Here is a 20992-nt window from a genome sequence, read left to right as displayed (position 1 = left end):
TTGCTCATAGGGTCAGTTAGTGCTTGCATTTCAGTGGGCTTGGCTGACTGATATGTAATAGCAACTTCTGGCTCGGTGAGAAAAGCAACGGGAAAATACCTCACTCCTCATTTCCTTAGTACACCTCTTCAGAGACGCCTAGGCTCTTTATGACAGCTTTTGGCGGAGCTGTGGAGGATCAAACCAGCCTTCGGGCTGAATACCCAACATACAACATACACATACTTCTACCAAACTTCATATTTAGAATCCACCTGTCCTTGGGTAGGTTTTATGGCAAATGTTGTTTCTAAATTCTTGAATTGACTGGGGGTTTATACGAAACCGAAACCGTGATTTTGCACTCCCACAAAATATACACAACCAAACTCACCGGTAATGGAAATCTACCTGCCTTAATGGAAATTAATTTTTAAAACTTTTCCTCGTGTGCATAATTTCGATACGAGAATTAATAAGGGAGATATCATTAACGGACCGTTTTTCAGTTTAACTTCAAGCGGATTAGGCCTAAAAGCAGGTCCGTGCAAAGTATATTTCTTATAACTGCAAAACTACTGGGAAATATTTTAACCAACCTTCATGTTTACCATCCCCCTGTCCAGAGTAGCTTTTAAGGTCCATAGCATTTCAAATACCCGGAGTGGACTGGGGTGTTTTACGAAACCGAAACAGTGATTCTACTCTCCCACAAAATATACCAGGCCAACCTGGATGAGAATCAACCAACCTTGATGGAAATCCATTTCTAAAACTTTTTCCTCGTGTGCACTTCTTTGATAGGATGATTGATAAGGGAGATATCATTAACGGACTGTTTTATAGGGTAAGTCCAGTAGACATAGCCCTAAAAGTGTTGTACGTTGAACATATTCCTTACATATATAAATAAAATCGTAACGACCGTGTGTCTTTACGCTGACTATTTTTATCGAAATTTTAATTCATTTTCCGTTTCAGGTGTAAAAATGACATCTGCATATTTTTTTGAGCCTTGGTGTCTGCTTGTTTTTCTTATAAGTTGAAAACTGCTGGGTATATTTCTACCAAACTTCATATTTAGAACCCATCTGTACTTGGGTAGGTTTTAGGCCGATATTGTCCGACTGATTGGCTGAATAGTCAGAATACTGGCCTTTGGTTCAGAGGATCCCGGGATCGATTCCCGCTCGGATCGGGGATTTTAATCACCATTGGTTAATTCCAATGGCCCGGGGGCTGGGTGTTTGTGCTGTACCCAACATCCCTACAACTCACACACCAGACAGAACACTATCCTCCGCCACAATAACACGCAGTTACCTACATATGGTAGATGCCGCCCACCCTCATCGGAGGGTCTGCAATACAAGGGCTGCACCCGGCTAGAAATAGCCGCATGAACTTATTAGGGCCAATATTGTTTCTAAACCTCTGAATTGACTGGCGGTTTATACGAAACCGAAACCTTGATTTTACACTTCCACAAAAATATACACAACCAGATTTAATGGAAATCTACCTCCCTTAATGGAAATCAATTTCTAAACTTTTTTTCTTCTCATGTGCATCATTACAATACAGGAATTAATAAGGGATATATCATTAACGGACCGTTTAACTTCGAGCGGACCTTTCTTTTCTAGCTTTCTTGTCGATTTGTCTGTTTGTTCGATTGTTGAGTTCTTATAACTGGGAAACTACTCTATATATTTCTTCCAAACTTTATATCTGTCCTAGGGTAGGTATTAGTGTCAATATTATTTCTAACTCCCGGATTGGTTTGGGAGTTTATAGGAAGTCGAAACAGTGGTTTTAGCCTCCCACAAAATATACATTACCAACCTTTATGGAAATCAATTTTTAATCTCATGTGCACCTTTTCGGTAGGAGATTATAAGGGAGTTATCATTAATGGACTATTTACAGGCTGTCATGTCAAGTTAGGTTAAATGGTTTAACTAAAGGGCCAGTTTACTCTTTTCCACATAACAGATAATAAGAGAGGTTATCGTCAACGATTGGTTTCGTGAGTCTTTAGCCTCAGTATCACTCCCGGTTTCAGATGAACAACAATATGTAAACGAAAAATGGGGAGAATTACGTACAACTGTCTCGTTCAATAAACTCTGTGATCTACCCCATTCTGTCTCCACTTTGTTCAGTTTTATCTTACTTCACGCTACGACCACGTACTTTCGTAGAAGAATATCAGTTTAACATGCCGTATTAAACGTTTAAATACACGCATGTAACTTTGCATTAATTCACCAAGCAATCTTGAAACCGGTTACAAATTCCCGTGCGAAGAACGGGCGCACATGCTAGTTGAACAAATTCTTTTTGTTAGCGCAGTAAGAATACAATAAGTGCGTTATTTAAAAACAGTTTGAACAAGAATAGGATGACCTAATCGAACGAACCTCGATATCCGCGGTCTATTTTGGAACGTATAGGAACCAGTCGTCCGCCTCTGTGGTGTAGTGGTTAGCGTGATTAGCTGCCACGCCCAAAGGCCCGGGTTCGATTCCCGGCTCTGCCACGAAGATTTGAAAAGTGGTACGAGGGCTGGAACGGGGTCCACTCAGCCTCGGGAGGTCAACTGAGTAGAGGTGGGTTCGATTCCCACCTCAGCCATCCTGGAAGTGGTTGTCCGTGGTTTCCCACTTCTCCTCCAGGTGAATGCCGGGATGGTACCTAACTTAAGGCCACGGCCGCTTCCTTCCCTCTTCCTTGTCTATCCCTTCCAATCTTCCCATCCCTCCACCAGGCCCCTGTTCAGCATAGCAGGTGAGGCCGCCTGGGCGAGGTATTGGTCATTCTCCCCAGTTGTATCCCCCGACCAAGAGTCTGAAGCTCCAGGACACTGCCCTTGGGGCGGTAGAGGTGGGATCCCTCCCTGAGTCTGAGGGAAAAGCCGAACCTGGAGGGTAAACAGATGATGATGATGATGATGATGATGATGATGATGATGATGATAGGAACCAGTCGATCCGATGGTAAACGCCCTGATGGGCTGACAGTCATACCTTGGAAGAGGGGAAAATCGGAAATGTGGGATGCCATTTGGCGTGGATGCTGTTGTAGCTACTCATTTCCCAACCGTCCGGCTCCATGGCTAAATGGTTAGCGTGTTGGCCTTTGGCCACAGGAGTCCCGGGTTCGATTCCCGGCAGGGTCGGGAATTTTAACCTTAATTGGTTAATTTCGCTGGCACGGGGGCTGGGTGTATGTGTCGTCTTCATCATCATTTCATCCTCATCACGACGCGCAGGTCGCCTACGGGTGTCAAATAAAAAGAGCTGTATCTGGCGAGCCGAACTTGTCCTCGGACACTCCCGGCACTAAAAGCCATACGCCATTTCCATTTCATTTCCCAACCACCTCTAAAGTAGCTGGGTCAGCAACAGTAGAAACAGCCTTTCTTTTAAAGAGGAATAAATATCGATCCATTATTGATAATCATGTTTTCGTCGCGTTTGCTGTTGAAACGTTTCTGTCTCTGAAATCGGATGGTGGTGGTGATTATTGTTTTAAGAGGAAGTACAACTAGGCAGCCATCCTCTTTATAACACAGGGGAAAACATGGAAGGGATCTGACACTTCGAAAAATGAAGCCATCAGCCAAAGAAATACAAGGGCCACGAAGGGCGCGAAAATGAAAGACTCCCTAGGATTCGCAAATTTAATACCGTTGGAGTCGGAAAAGAACAAGAATTGACCAAGGGAGGTCGGATAGGAAAGATGAAAGTGAGGACCTTGGCAGAAGTATGTGGAAACAATGGCAGGACTCAGCTAAGGGCCCCATGGTCGCCAAGCCACACTCCTAAGTTAAGAACCCCTCGGGCTCCTTTCATTCGCCTTTCACGACAGGCAGGGGATACCGTGGGTGTTATTGTACCTCCCCCACCCACAGGAGGATCTGCTACAAGACTTCTCGAGCTACTGAGTATCTCCGGTAGCGCATCAGCATTGTTATGCAGAAAGGATATGCTGCGCGTTCACTTCTTCTTCTTCTTCCTTGGAAGGAATATTTTATTATTAATTTATTTATGAGTGATGTTATTTATATAGTCTACATTTCAAGTAATGTACCCACACGGATGATTCTCAATTCATTTTTTCACATTAATGATGTTTTCTCTCTTACAAAATGAGCTCTGGCAAGTTAAGGCCCCTGTCACATGTTATTATTTCGTATTAAAATAGCGAAGTTTATTTCATATCTAATCAAGACTGAAAATAAAATTCGAATGTTAAATTCTATGAACACAATCTATATCGTCGCTTTAGGGATAGTACTACTTAAGGACAACATTCAACATTTACAGCTGAATGATTTTTATTATTGTCCGCTTCTGTGGTGTATTGGTTAGTGTGTTTAGCTACCACCCACGGAGGCCCGGATTCGATTCCTGGCTCTGTCACGAAATTTGATCCGCTCAGCCTCGGGAGGTCAATCAACTGAGTAAGGGGTGGGGTACGGTGGGGTGTTCGATCCATCCTCAGCCTTCCTTGAAGTGCTTTCCCTGGTTTCCCGCTCCTCTTCCAGGCAAATGCCGGTATGGTACGTAACTTAAGGCTACGGCCGCTTCCTTCCCTCTCTCTTGTCTATCCCTTCCATTCTTCCCATCCCCCACAAGGCTCCTTTTCAGAATAGCAGGTGAGGCCACCTGGGCGAGGTACTGGTCCCCCTTCCTAATTGTATCCCCGCGACCCGAAGTCTCACGCTCCACGACACTGCCCTTGAGGCGGTAGAAGTGGGTTCCCTCTCTGAGTCCGACTGTCAGTCTCTTGTCTTCGTCTCTGAAGGGCAAAATGTTGTGGGACTTGAGGATTAGAGGCCTGCATGAACTGGTTTATACTTAGTTCGCCTTCGACCAGTCAGCGAACATGATGTCACGGTTGTACTTGGCCAAATATTTCTTTTTTTTTTTTTGCTATTTGTTTTATGTCGCACCGACACAGATGATGGGATAGGAAAGGCCTAGGAATGGGAAGGAAGCGGCCGTGGCCTTAATTAACGTACAGCCCCAGCATTTGCCTGGTGTGAAAATGGGAAACCACGGAAAACCATCTACAGGGCTGCCGACAGTGGGGTTCGAACCCACTATCTCCCGATTACTGGATACTGGCCGCACTTAAGCGACTGCAGCTATCGAGCTCGGTCAAATATTTCATAACAGATTGCTCTTTTCTCTGAGTATATCATCGCTTAAGAAACAACAGCAGTTAACTAACATAATACGGCCAAATGCAGTGGTTTAGAATCACGTAACTAGCATACTCTAACGCACAGGAATGGTGTTTTTTCTCTTACAAATTAATTGAGTTATTTCATTCTAAGAAAAAAATATCTGAGACTTCTGCACCATTTTTCGAGGAACTATTCCTCGTTTCGTAGTAAATTTTTGGAAGCAGTTTAATATAGATTTTTCAGAATTGCTAACTTTATCACTGTTAGCTTTACGAGGTTCAATTTCATTGCTGAGAAATCATTGCTATAAATAATTATAGTTCTTGTATTTCAACGTCATAACAATAATGTAATTAACAAATTGTCGATGAAAGCCGAAATTATATATTCCAAATAATTCCAAAATAATAATAATAATAATAATAGGCCTAATAATAATAATAAAACAGTAGAAATCAGGGAAACTGAAACGATCCCTCAGGACTGGAAGTGCGCATTAATACAGCCATTGCATTAAAAAAAAAAGGCGACAAGCTGATCCAAACAACTACGGAGGCATATCCCTACTACCGATCACATACAAAATTATTTCTAGAGCTCTCTTTAACCGTTTATAGAAACAGACAGATCACTTGATCGGCGAGTACCAAGCAGGTTTCAGGAAAGGTCGATCATATGCTGAGTAAATATAGAATTTGAAGACGATATTAAGGATCCGCCGAGGTATCAGCACGATTATCACTTTTGTGGACTTGAAGAAGACGTATGATTCTGTGGACAGACAGACCGTTCTTGATACTCTAGAAGAACTCAGAGTGGACAGGAAGACCAGAGAACTATTCCGGCAAACTCTCACGAATACGACTTGTAAAGTGAAATTCCTTGGGGAAATTTCTGAATCTTTTGCAATATGTACGGGCGTTCGTCAAGGTGGCGGTATCTCCCCTATTCTGTTTAACTTAGTTCTAGACAAAGTTATTAGAGAATGGGAAAGGGAAGTCAAAGGTGTGAGCATAGGAAATTTGGGAGCAAAATCAAAGTGAAAGGTTGAGCCTTTGCTGATGATCTAGCAATCGTTACTATGACCACAGATGTAACCAGAAACGCCGTGCAGAGATTACACAATATAGCATCAAAGGCAGGCCTCCATATCTTACGAAAAACTCAGTACATGGAAAATCTATATCAACATAGAAAATAAACCTCCGCTAGAGGTGGAAAACGGTACAATTTCACAGGTGTCCTCCTCCAAATACCTTGGAGAAATCATACTACCATCTGGACTAGACAGTAGGGCCAACGTAGAGAGGGCCACTAAAGTCGATAATGCGTACAGACTAACATTACAAGAGTGTCATATCGCGTAATGCAAAATTACGATATTACAAGATAGTTGTTTTGCCGGAAGCTTTATACGCTCCAGAAACCACATCTCTTCGACGTTCCGTTTTACTGTAGGGCCTACTAGATGGCATAGTAAACCGAATCTCTCTTGGGCGTCTATGGCTGAGATTTCATTAATTTTGTCAGGTAAACACCAAATGTGTCACCAGAGATCTTTTACATGCCGACATCGTACGACACGGAGTGTTGAATGGACTCTTCTGCGCCCTTCAAAAATCCGACTACTTTTGCCGGGTTTGAACCCACTAGCCAACACTCTACCACTGATCGACAGTGGCAGCTAATGAAGATGGTGATCATTAAGTCCGAGGATTGGCTGCACATAGAATAGTAACATTGGAGGCAAATATGAAAATGAGACAGAATGATGCACAGGCTTGTACCAGCCTCCATATCACCAGCTAGTGATAGATCTAAGCTCGAGAGTAAGTTACTCGTCTTGTAACCCTACTTCAACGTACGTCTGTGTGCTTGCACTTTAAACAGCCAAGTGTTGTCCTGCATGGGTTTCTCATTAACACAGCCGCTGGTTGACTAGCCACCGCCAAGTACGCTGGGGAAGGGGCAATATAATGCTCATAAAATATAATAAACGCAAAAGAAACATTTATAGAGAACAGTAAAGATAGAGCGGCGAGCCGTGAGCCCTCGGTACCGGCAAATGTGTTTACTTTGTCATGTAGCTTCAGGCCAACCTAAAAGGGAATTACCGGGCGAGTTGGCCGTGTGCGTAGAGGCGCGCGGCTGTGAGCTTGCATCCGGGAGATAGTAGGTTCGAATCCCACTATCGGCAGCCCTGAAGATGGTTTTCCGTGGTTTCCCATTTTCACACCAGGCAAATGCTGGGGCTGTACCTTAATTAAGGCCACGGCCGCTTCCTTCCAACTCCTAGGCCTTTCCTATCCCGTCGTCGCCATAAGACCTATCTGTGTCGGCGCGACGTAAAGCCCCTAGCAAAAAAAAAAAGGAATTAAATCTGTATAAAATATATACTGTAATACTATTGTTGTCCCTAATCTTTCACTTCTTTACCTCATACTTCATTCTTATATCGGATAAGTCTTACAGTATATAAGCAGGAAAGAGATTCATTTGCGTCTCCCCCCACCCCTGTTTGCTTGTTCGTTCGTTCTTCTTCTTCTTCTTTCTTTCTTTCTTTCTTAATCTGGTTACCCTCCAGGGTTGCTTTTCCCCTCGGACTCAGCGAGGAATTCTACCTCTACCGCCTCAAGGGCAGTGTCCTGGAGCGTGAGACTTTGGGTCGGGGGATACAACTGGGGACGATGACCAGTGCCTCGCCCAGGCGGCCTCACCTGCTATGCTGACCTCAAGTTAGGTACCATCGCAGCATTTGCCTGGAGGAGAAGTAGGAAACCACGGAAAACCACTTCCAGGATGGCTGAGGTGGGAATCGAACCCACGTCCACTCAGTTGACCTCCCGACGCTGAGTGGACCCCGTTCCAGCCCTCGTACCACTTTTCAAATTTCGTGCCAGAGCCGGGACTCGAACCCGGGCCTCCGGGGATGGCAGATAATCACACTAACCATTACACCACAGAGGCGGACTGCTTATTCGTTAGTTTATTTATTTATTAGTTTCTTCCCGCGGCTTCGTCCACGCAGTCATAGTTTTCAACATAAATAAATAAATAAATAAATAAATAAATAAATAAATAAATAAATAAATAAATAAATAAATAGTAGTTTTTGGTTTTTAAATACGCACTATTTGATACGGCAACTACATAATATAAAGGTAGATACCAGATGTTGGCTAGGTTAGAGCCGAAGAATAACAGGGTATAAAACTCGCAGAAAGTATGGAAGAAACAACACTAGTCAAGGAGTATAGTAGTGCATGAATCACTGGATGCCACTTTCTGCTGTTCCTTCCTAGTGACAATGTGGGTAAATCTAATTGGGAAGCGCACTGTGCGACCAGAACGTGTAATCCGCTTGCTGGACTGATGGCTATCTCCAGGGTTGATCATAGAGCTGGGTTGCACTGGCGTTGAGGACTTGGGTGGTGTAGGTCCCACGTTGTGCAGTAGAAAGGCTGGTTTAAGCCTGTCGATTGAGACTGTTGACCATGGGGCGTTTCTAGAGTGAAGTTCTTTTCAGAACATTTGATTACAAGATACGGTCCATTGTAAATCGGTTGGGGGAGGTTTTCTAACTGCATCTTGTCTGATGAATACATGAGAAGTTGTCATAAGTTCTGGGTGGATGAAGATATATTTTGCAGAGTGATGCCGAATGTTGATTGGCTTCAGTGAGGCCATGTGCTGCCTCAGGTTGAAGACAAAAGAAGGAATGTCGCAGGCCAATGGTGTTTAATCAAAGAAATCAGCTGGAAGTTTGATTGTAACACCGAGAGTCATTTCTGCTGGAGTGACATTGTATTCTGGAATCACATATACACAGAGGCCCATTAAGATAGTAAGTAAGTTGTAGACCCAGTTATCTGAGGGGCGAGCTCTAAAGGCAGCCTTGAGATTGCGATGCCAGCGTTCGACTTTCCCATTGAAAAAGCTTAGGGAGTCTTTCGTGGTCCTTGTCTTTCTTTGGTGGATACCTTCATTTTTCGAAGTGTCGGGGCCTTTCCATTTTTTCCCTCTGATTAATATTTATAGAGGACGGTTGCCCAGTTGTACTTCTTCTTACGACAATAATTACCACCACTCAGTTAGGTGAACCCACGCTTCCAGGTTGAGATGCCCTGGTCTCTCTTTTAGTCACCTCTTGCGATAGGCAGGGGACACCGTGGATGTATTCTACCGCCCTTACCCACGTGGGGTTGAAAGATAGCTCGTTTGTAGTTTTACAGGCTTTAATAACGTGGAATTTAAGCTGCAGGACTTCCAGTAACAGTGATCTGAATTTTCATTTCAACATTTCAAAGTGCACTGACAAAGAGCTCGAGGTACTTACAGATAGGAGTGAGTTGTATGTACCTAACTGTTATGAACTCTCTGTCAGGTCCTCACCCCGGAGGCGCGTTAAATTCTCAGATAGCGGGCGAGTTAGCCGTGCGGTTAGGGGCGCGTAGCTGTGAGCTTGCATGCGGGAGATAGTGGGTTCAAACACCATTGTCGGCAGCCCTGAAGATGGTTTTCCATGGTTTCCTATGTTCACATTGGCAAATGCTGGGACTGTACCTTAATTAAGGCCACGGCCACTTCCTCCCCACTCCTAGGTCTTTCCTATCCCATCGTCGCCGTAAGACCTATCCGTGTCGGTGCGACGTGAAGCCAATTGAGGACCAAAGATGAAAAAGTGCCGAAATATGAAAAATGTGTTTTTTGGAATAAGGGGATGTGTTAGCCATGCCACATATGGTGGAAACTTGCGCATTTGCCTGAGGTCATTAGTTTAGTTGGTAGGAAGTTCAACAGTTAGAGCCACAGTCCAATGTGCCCAGCTGAGATTGGTGGGGAAGGATGAATGTGCCAGCTTCTCGGGCTACAATTCTTCTGTGCTGTCTATTATACCAGTGTGCTATGATTTATCTATGTTCTGGTTTCTGAGCCACTTAATTAAATAAATTAAATTTATAGAAGCTAAATATTGTTATGTAACTATATAAAATGTATTACATGTAGTACAGGTCTACTTGCATTTCAAAGGCCGCAAGGTAATCATTAATTCCTGGTCTCCTTCGGTAGGGAAGGATGAAAGTGCCATTGTGCTCAAGAACTCTATTATTGGCGTTTACTCGAAAATATGTCCGACTCGTTGGCTGAACGGTCAGCGTACTGGCCTTCGGTTCAGAGGGTCCCGGGTTCGATTTCCGGCCGGGTCGGGGATTTTAACCTTAATTGGTTAATTCCAATGGCCCGGGGGCTGGGTGTATGTGTTGTCTTCATTATCATTTCATCCTCATCACGACGCGCAGGTCGCATACAGGCGTCAAATAGAAAGACCTGCACCTGGCGAGCCGAACCCGTTCTGGGATATCCCGGCACTCAAAGCCACACGACATTTCATTTAATTACTCGAAAATATGTTTCTGGCACCTTCACCCTTTTCCATCTTTTGGTCCTCAATTGTAAAATAAAAATACATTCACCACGAAGGGTTATGGGGTTATAGGAAAACCATAAAAACCGACGCGGTGCCATGTTGAGGTGTGAGAAGTTTCATGAGCCACGCCCGCGGTCAGCGAAACTACAGTCCCTAGGTAAATGAGAGGCAGAGACAATTTTGTACTACTTTGAACCAGGAACTGGACCGTACTCTACATTCGGATATCGTCCTCATTCTGTTTCGACTTTATTCTGTTAAATCGTATTCACATTATTGTAATATACTAAAAAATATACTTGCTACTAGCAAATGTATCCGTGCTTCGTATACGGATATCGAAGTAAATTACTGTACATGTCGTGAATAAGATGTCTTAAAATTGCATGTCTTTTAGCGTTATCCAGAATCAGCAAGGGGATGTTCCCATACGTTGTTTCCAATGTCCAAGTTAGGGACTTGTGATGATAACGGCAGGCTCATTTGCCTACTGCCATTCACAATCGAATAGGTAAGTTTTCGTTATAATGCGGGGCCCTATTACCTACTGCGCGGTCACAGTCGATTTGGCGAGTTTTCGTTACAATGGCAGGCACCCTTTCCTACTTCCAGACAGATTACAGTTGAGGATATTTTATTGTAATAGCAGGCACCTTCCCTACTCCCAGGCAAATTGAGTTGTGCTGTTATCATTATAATGACAGGCCCCTTTTCTTAATGACAGTCACACTGAATTGGCGAGTTTCCATTGACATAGCAAGGCCACTATGCCTAATGCCAGTCACATTTTAGATGGGTAAATTTGTTTATAATGGCGGGCACACTTGCCTCTTCCCAAACACAATCGGTTAGGGGAGTTTTGAAAAACATTGCATGCTCCCTTGACTTCTGCCAGTCAAATCGGGAAGGGAATTAATAATTACAATGGCAGTCCCTCCTTACTCATGTTAGTTACAAAGGAGTTGGAGAAGGATCCCTTTCTACTGCCAGTCAAAGTCGGAGTGGAGAGTAATGATTACAATAGCAGACGCCCTCCTGCTGAGAGTCACTATCGATGTAAAATATTAATTATAATGGCAAACACGCACTTTCTCCGTCACTATAAATCGACTTCAATGAATATATATAGATCGAAATACGACTTATATGCATGTTTACAACATTGCAAATCTTCATTTACAGATTAACTGCTGCTAAACGATACATCATATCGACAAAAGGATTGTACTATAAGACGCTTCATTTAGCGGTCTAAATGGCTGGTCTTAGGATATTTTCTCCTGTCTTATCTATTTATGGGTAAAATTGAGCTAGAAACGTTGAATAGGGTGAAATTTGGGTGAGGTTTTCTCACAGTGCATTACTTTTGAGTACTAATGTGACAGCTACAAACATAGAATTTGGCTCACGTATGGATATGGGGTGGGGGAATATTCGTGTAGAATTAGATTATTCTATCTTTCGTATAAGCAATTCGAACTACGAATTATTCGTGTGCAAAGTGCACACTGTAAGTATAATCGAGAAATAGAGACAAATCTAACATAAGGAATAGAGATACGACAAAACGTCATAGGACCAAAGTTGTAGAACACTCAAAATTGAACTGAGATTGTGCCATCCGTGTTGTGATACGTCTTACCGTTTAGCCGAGAAATACCTCGAAAAGAAGGGCTGCACCGACATTAAAATTGCCTCAATATTCCGATATTTTTCGTGGGTAAAAATTAAATATTTAAAGATTTTGGAAGCTTTCTGTAGATTACAGGCTAAGGCATATATTTGTGCCAAATTTCAATTTTCTAGCTCGTCTGGCAGATTATGCCGCAATCTTGCTTTGGGGGAGGGTTAAACATGAGGACGTCCAGGAAACTAAAGCTAACAAATATGCAGATGGTTATTATTACACCTGAAACGGATAACTGTATGAAAATTTCTGCGAAATAGTCAATGTACAGAGACGCGACCGTTACGATTTTATTTATATAGATGGCAGATAAAGATGGGCACGTTTGTAAGTGCAGGCCTTCATGTCGAGATTTACTGCTCCTAAACGGTACATCATATCAACAAACGCTTTGCACCATCAGATGCCCCTTTTATTTTTCTACATGTTTAGTCTTAAAAATGTTCTTGTATCTCCCATATTTATGGGCTCGACTGAGTTACGGTGTTTGAATGGGGTAAAATTTGGGTACCCTTTTAACATTCTAAATTATTTTTCACATACTTATGTGGAAGATAGAATAATGAAATTTGGTTCGCATATAGCCATTGATTGTGTCAATGTGCGTACCAAATTCAATTACTCTATCTTTCCTACAAGTGGGCCAAACTATGTAATATACGAATAAAAAGTACAAAATTTACGAACAATCGAGAAATACAGCCAAATCTAATGTATAAGGGAGATAGAGACGACAAAAGGTCATAGGGGCAAAGTTGTAGATCACTCCGAAATGAATCGAGATTGTGCCATCCATTTTGTGATAGGACTTACCGTTTAGCCGCGAAATACCTCGAAACGAAGGCCTGCACCGTCATTAAAATTGCCTCCATATTTCGATATTCTTCGGGAATAAAAAGTGAAAAATTTAAAGATCTCAGAAGTTTTCTGTCGGTTACAGGCTAAAACGTATAATTTTTCCTAATTTCAATTTTCTAGTTCGTCTAGTAGATTGTGCCGCAGTCTTGATTTTGGGCGAGGGGTGTAAAATTTAGGACTTTCAGGAAACTATAGCTAAAAATTGCACATATATGCGGGTAGCTGCACGAAAATTTCGCCGAAATAGCCAATGCACAGACACACGGTCTTTGCGATTTTATTTATATAGATAGATAAGGAATCTGCTCCACGTACAACACCTTTTGGTCTATGTCTTGGCCGATGACCTTCGATGTTAGGCCCCTTAAAACAACAAGCAAGTGGTCTATGCCTGCTGGACTTAGCCTGCGAAACCGACCGTTCTTCACATCTCCCTTATTAATGCTCCTGTCGAAAAAATGCCCATGAGGAAAAAATGTTCTACAAATAGACTTTCCAACAAGGTATGTCGATTTTCAGTCAGGTTGGTCTTGTATACAGGCTGGCCCACTTAAACCCTTCACCGCAGATATATCTGGAACAACAAAAGATATTAAAAAATGACTTTCACAGGCATGAAGGCAGGGAAGGGGCTAATTAAAGTAAATACTATGAGCCAGTCACAAACGTAGGAAAATAGTATTTTCAACATCAACTTACGTTTTTTAAATGGACACCCTGTATTATTTCGTGCGCAATCATTAACATGAAAAATCACATAAGTAATGACATTTGTTTCATCGCAATAGGTCAATTACATCCCGAGATATTGCAACGTGAATATGACGCTTGAGATAAACGAAACGCGCAGCAGTTGCACATCCCGAGAGTCAAGCGCGAACCTCACGGTCCTCTTACTCACGATATGATTGCCGTACTACGATGCGACAGGCACTGTACTTAATGCTATTTGCACTGTTATCAAGAGGGATGAAAATAAGAGAAGGGTTTCCTGCCACAGCAAAAGGATACGTAAATAACGGTTTCTCTCTTGCGTGTTTTATTTACCTACACAGTACATTGCAGTACTCTGTACTGTACTACTTCAGAATGTACATATAATTCGTACAGCAAAGTTACTGTAACAGTCGCACGGGAATTTGAAATGGTATGGACCTTAAAACCTACCTTTGGATGCTAAATATAAAGTTTGGTTGAAATATCTTCAGTAGTTTTCAAGTTATAAGAAATACGCTTTACACGTACCCGCTCTTGAGCAAGTCCGGTGGGACTTGTACCGAAAAACGGTCCGTTATTGATATCTCCCTTATTAATCAAAGACAAAGACAAAGTCACCTCCGTACAGACCATGAAGCCCCTTGGAGGAGTGGAAGGTAAAGGCTTCCCCCATTGTTAACCGCGGCACGTGATGGAGTAGAGTGGTTAGCTCTACGCCCGGCCTCCTTTGCCCCCAGGAATTAACCTGGTACTCTGGTAGGCTGAGTGAACCTCAGGGCCATATGTACCTCCGGAAGTGGAAATCTAGTTTCTTAAATTTTACGACTTCCAGACGGGGATTCAAACCCACGTCCTTCCGGGCGAACCGAGCACGCCTTTACCGCCTCGGCCAGGCAGCCCCTCCCTTATTAATCATTGTATCGAAATGATGTCGCGAGAAAAAAGGATCAGAAATTGATTATCATTAAGGCAGGTAGATTTCCAATAAATTTGGTTGTGTATATTTTGTGGGACTGCAAAATCACGGTTTCGGTTTCGTATAAACCCCCAGTCATTTCAGGGATTTAGGAACAATACTGCCCTAAAAACTACCCAAGGACAGGTGGATTCTAAATATGAAGTTTGGTAGAAATATATCCTGTAGTTTTCACGTTATGGACAGACAAACAAACAAACAGGATTAAAAATATGCAGATGGTCATTATTACGCCTGAAACGGATAACTGTACGGAAATTTCGCCAAAATAGTCAATGTACAGACACACGGTCGTTACGATTTTATTTATATAGATGGTGTATTTTTACTATTTGCTTTACGTCGCACCGACACAGATAGGTCTTATGGCGACGATGGGATGGGAAAGGCCTAGGACAGGGAAGGAAGCGGCCGTGCCATTAATTAAGGTACAGCCCCGCATTTGGCTGGTATGAAAATGGGAAACCACGGAAAACCACCTTCAGGGCTGCCGACAGTGGGGTTCGAACCCACTATCTCTCGGATGCAAGCTCAGAGTTGCGCGCCCCTAACCTCACGGCCAACTCGCCCGGTATGTAGATGATGTCTTAAACGAGCTAGAATGACATAGAGGAGCTGTATGCCTGACATCAGTGCTCCTTGCAGAGGCAAGCCGTGTTTCGAATTGTCAAAACAAAGCGAGTTGGCGTGAGAACATATGATGAGGTGACATGGAAATTGTGCGTGGCGATTGAAAATTATGAGTTTTAAGAAGTGGAAAATGATTTCTAGGTACCTGTTTATCTTTGCCCTTGAAAGTTCACTTTTATTCCCATCTGGTGTTGGTGTATGATTCATTGAAGTTTGATATTCATACTCTTTCTTTTGTTCTCTCCATCATGGTCTTAAAGACTTGCCTTGTGCTTGGACATTGGTTTGATGTAGGCCTATTTCAGTCAAACATACACCAAGCATGGTAAATACTGCATTTTACTAGTGTTCGTGAAATTTATGTTTTTTTTTTTAAATTAAACATTTCTTTATTGCCCACCCTAGTTTACACCTTCGGTTTACAGGCAATAAAGACAACAAAGGCAAACATACAAACATATAATATCTATTATAACTCTCCTAAAACTACCTCACTAAATCTACTACGATGCTCCTAACAAGGGCGGATGTCCTGTCCACATGTTAGGGCACCCTCTAGGCTACATAAACAAACACAATATATTCTATCTTTCAACAAAACAAAGCAGAGAGAAAAAAGACAAAAACTAAAAAAAAACCCACAAAAACACACTTACTAAATCTACTACGATGCTCCTAACAAGGGCGGATGTCCTGTCCACATGTTAGGGCACCCACTAGGCTACATAAACCAACAAAATCTATTCTATCTTTCAACAAAACAAAGTAGAGAGAAAAAGACAAAAACTAAAAAAAAAAACAAAAAAAAAAAAAAAACACAAAAAAACACACTTAAACTAATTTGAAGATGCTGCTGAGGCGGATCTTCAGACCATCAACTGCACCTCGCTTCACTAAAACTTAAATTTCTACTCCTTACAACTACCTAACAAAAAAAAAAAAAAAACACACCTGGCTGATCGCGGTATCCTTGGTAATGAGGGAATGCCTTCCTGCCATCATACCGCTCTCAGTCACACCCGTGGGTCAGATATCGTCCCCACCTAAACCTCTATGACAATGTGTTTCCCTCCCCTTCTTTGTGTGACGAATCGCCGACGTGGAAGCCGGACCGTCCAGCGATTCGTTCGTGAAATTTATGTTGTGTTTATTGTACACCGAACGAGATGGCCGTGCGGTTAGGTGCACGCTACTGTGAGCTTGCATTCGGGAGCCCTGAAGATGATTTTCCGCTGTTTCCTACTTTTCACACCAGGTAACTGTACCTTAATTAATGCCACGGCTGCCTCCTTCCCACTCTTAGCACTTTCCTATCCCATCGTCGCCATAAGACCTATCTGAGTCGGTGCGACGTAAAACAAATTGTAACAATATTGAAGTGTGTTCTGTCTCTACTGCCACTTACCTCCACTAGATAGTACTACTGTTGCAAATACTAACCCGTCAACGACGGATACACAAAAGCCACGTCACACTAACACATCGAAAATGTTCGGTGACGGAAGATTGGAACACAATGGGAAACCATCATCACGGCTGCCGATGGCGGGATTCGAATCCACCATCTCCCGAATCCAAGTTCTCAGTTACGCGACCCTAATCGCACGACCAACACGCTCGATGCTAGTTATTAATATAATTAATTATTGTATTTACGTTTAAATAATAATAATTATAAAAAAATTATGGCGACGATGGGACAGAAAAGGGCTAGAAGTGGGAAGGAAGCGGCCGTGACCTTATTTAAGGTACAGACCCTAGCATTTGCCTGGTGTGAAAATGGGAAACCACGGAAATCCATCTTCAGGGCTGCCGATCGCGGTGCTCGAACCCACTATCTCCCGAATACTCGACACTGGCCGCACTTAAGCGATCTCGGTAGATAATAATAATAATAATAATAATAATAATAATAATAATAATAATAATAATAATAATAATAATAATAATAATAATAATTGCTTTACGTCCCACTAACTGCTTTTACGGTTTTCGGAGACACCGAGGTGCCAGAATTTAGCCCCGTAGGAGTTCTTTTACGTGCCAATTTATCTACCTACACGAGGCTGACATACTTGAACACCTTCAAATACCATCTGAATGAGCCAGGATCGAATCTGCCAAATTGGGGTCAGAAGGCCAGTGCCTCAACCGTCTGAGCCACTCAGCCCGGCTTTTAAAGAACATTCTAAATTCTTCTTCTACTACCGCTTTTCTCACACACTGATGGCGTCGCGTATGCGGACTGTGCCACACATGTGGGCGTGAGCCTCTTTTACGACCGGATGCCCGTCCTGACGCCAATCCTTTGTGGAGGGTTGTATTTACTATTGCATATTTCTTTGGTGTGTTATGCGAATATGAAGATGAGTGTGTTAGGACAAACACAAACGACCAGTCTCACAATTATGCGAATTTATCAGGAGCTATTAAAATCCCCGACCCAGCGAGGAATCGAACCAAGGCTCTCTGAGTCGACGGTATTAACGCTGACCATTCAGCTAAGGAGCCAGACCAAATAATATTCTAAACATGTTCCATAAAAATAATATTTCCTTGATATGTGATGTTTTGATTCTTAAAGAAATAATACATGTGCTTTCATTCATATGTCGAATATCAATAATTTTGTACTAAAAATGTGTTACTTTTTCTTTCCTGAAAAGTTTTTAGTTACGTTAGTTTCGCACTTAACCCTAGAGTTTTTCTTCAGTCTAGAGCAGTGGGTCTATCTCTTGAAGAACGTCGAAGGCCATTCCACTTTGAATGGAACATCCTCTGCAGAGTAAATGTGTCTGCTACTAGTAGACAGTGACAATGATGATGGAGAGTCCGGTGCTTCGCTCTAAATTACTGACTCGAGAGCTTTTTGACAGGGAGAGACGCGCTTCTCGCAGTCATCGCCTCTCACCTCACACCAGCACAGTGCGAGATTTAATGCTGAAGAAGTGAAGGGGGTTCGAACGGGACCAAGAGGACGAGCCAGCCCTTTGATTGGCTCCGAAGGAGTGAGACGGCCCTCGGGATTGGTGTGCAGTCTGGTATCGATCGCGTGGAGTCGGAGCCGTTTGGTCGCAATGCTCGTGTTCTCGTAGCAGTGCGCCCGGCAGGACCCGAGGTACCCCACGCATTCCGACGTACTGTACGTAGTCTGCGCGACCCTCTCCCAACAAGAAACTGTACAACGATAACGCGAGGAGCCGCCACTGACCAATGTTTTGTGTGTGTCTTGTGTGAGCTTTTGAATTGTGCTTAGTTAATTAGAAATATCGCAGGAAAAAAAATTAAAAATGTTACATTACCGGAATAATAACACATTTACCGAAAGTGGAAGTTTGGCAGAACTTTTAATTTCAGGCTAAAATCTTTTATCAATAAATAAGCATATGCTGGTCGTATTTATGATGATTTAACTGTCGATCAAAACGTGAAATTAAAAAACTGCAATTTATTATTTAACTTAAAAATAAATGAATGAAAACTGTTTTAGGTAGTGCTTCAGTTATCAAGCCGAGTAGACAAAACGTTTAGTGATAAAATTGCACCTCATCCAACTCATTTACTAGTTAATAAAGTTAGAAATAACAACATCAGGTTGTACTACTGTTGTCAGGTCAAATGGAGTAGTGCTTAATTAATCTAAATACATTACATCTCATTAATTAGGAGATTGTTGTGAATGATACAAGCCGTGTGACCGTCAACTTGAACAGTGTTTAAAACGAGCCGCGCTAGTGATTGCAGGTTCATTTCTTGTTCTGTGAAACTTGAGTGTTCATTTTCTTTCCGTGTGTAAACTTGTTGCGGTTTAGTTCTTGTCATAATGAGTAGTGACGAGAAGAAACACCACGAGGGAGTTCTTACCATAGACAGAGCAGCATTCTTGTTGTTACGTGTCAAAAAGGCTTTCAAGAAGAAGAAACAGCAGCGAAAGGATAAAAGGTAAGTGTTATTCTTTCCAGACCACACACAGAAAGACACGTTCCTTACTTTCTACAAAAGATCAAATACATTTATGAAATTTTCCTATGTGAATTAATTGTAAAGCATCTTTATTGAACAGGCAAAATATATCTAAAAAGTTCTGACACTTTCTAAGAAAATTATCTGGATTTGCTAACCAAATATAAAGAAACACAAGGAATTGTACGTCAATTTAGAAACCTCATTTACTTATGTTTCTTGCCACCCGCAGCTTGTTGATAGTTTTGCAAATAGTAGCCCAAATAACTTTTCTTGTATGGTCTATTAAAGTTTCTTCGATATTCTTCTGAGTCTTGGTTTCTAATGCGGTAATAATAATAATAATAATAATAATAATAATAATAATAATAATAATAATAATAATAATAATAATAATAATAATGAAAACATGTAATGAGTTTTAGTGTTGTTGAGTAATCACTAAATGTGTCATCAGATATCTCTTACATGCCAAAATCGTACGCCATAAAGTGCCGAATGGACTTTTTACTGTCCTTCAAAAATCTTACTACCTCTGCCAGATTTGAACTCACGATTTTGGAATCCGGAGGCCAACACGATCACTGGTACACAGAGGGAGGTACTGATGCGGTGTGTTAACCTTTACGGATATTCTTCTGAGCCTTGCTTTCAGATACGGTACCTGATGCGTCTGAGTCCACGAACAGTTTTGATTTTTAATTTCTACAATAATGCTGTTTTGCAAACTTCATCTAAATTTTCGATTCCGCTTGTTTCGTTCTCATTGCGAGTATTTCATGTTTTATCGGCAAATTCACTGTCTTTACAACGGACGAAATATGTCACAATTTTGGCATAATAAAAATGTTCCATATCTGAAAGGAATAAAGTAGGGTATTACAGTATATGTGGGGATGGAGACACTTCCATCTAAGTGAGGCTCGCCCTTTCTCCATCTAGCACCCTTAGATTGTACGTGTATATACAATTTACGGAAAATTAAATAAATAAATAAATAAATAAATAAATAAATAAATAAATAGACTACAATCTTCTACGTCTCTTTATTGTTATGTTTTAAAAGATAATTAAGATTCTTTTATAAAAAGCACCAACTGTTTGGACATACATCCTGTAGTTCGCTAGTCGTTTGAAAAAAAACTAAGTTTTGAATATTGGAATGGGATGATAATTCTCGTCATACGGTTAAGGAAATTTTCTTCGATTAGCACTACCCAATGTTTGTTACTTTATGTGACTCATAGTCCGTATTTTATATAGACGGCTTTATACATTTTTATGACAGTTGTATATTTAGCTTTCTTCTGTGCCGGAAGAATATAAACGTATGAATTCGGAGATCTTAGTGAAATTCTCTTCTCTGACCACCTTTGATAGCTTTCCAATTGATTTGAGCCCTGGGTCTAGTTAGCGCCCGGTTATCTCAACGAGCGTTGAGATATAACAATGTGCCGGCTTGCTAATCCCGTACCGAGCTCGATAGCTGCAGTCGCTTAAGTGCGGCCAGTATCCAGTATTCGGGAGATAGTAGGTTCGAACCCCACTGTCGGCAGC

This window comes from Anabrus simplex, chromosome 6 (genome assembly GCF_040414725.1).
Source record: "Anabrus simplex isolate iqAnaSimp1 chromosome 6, ASM4041472v1, whole genome shotgun sequence".
Lineage (NCBI taxonomy): Eukaryota > Metazoa > Arthropoda > Insecta > Orthoptera > Tettigoniidae > Anabrus > Anabrus simplex.
The sequence above is the reverse complement of the archived record's forward strand: the minus strand, read 5'-3'. Positions refer to the sequence as shown.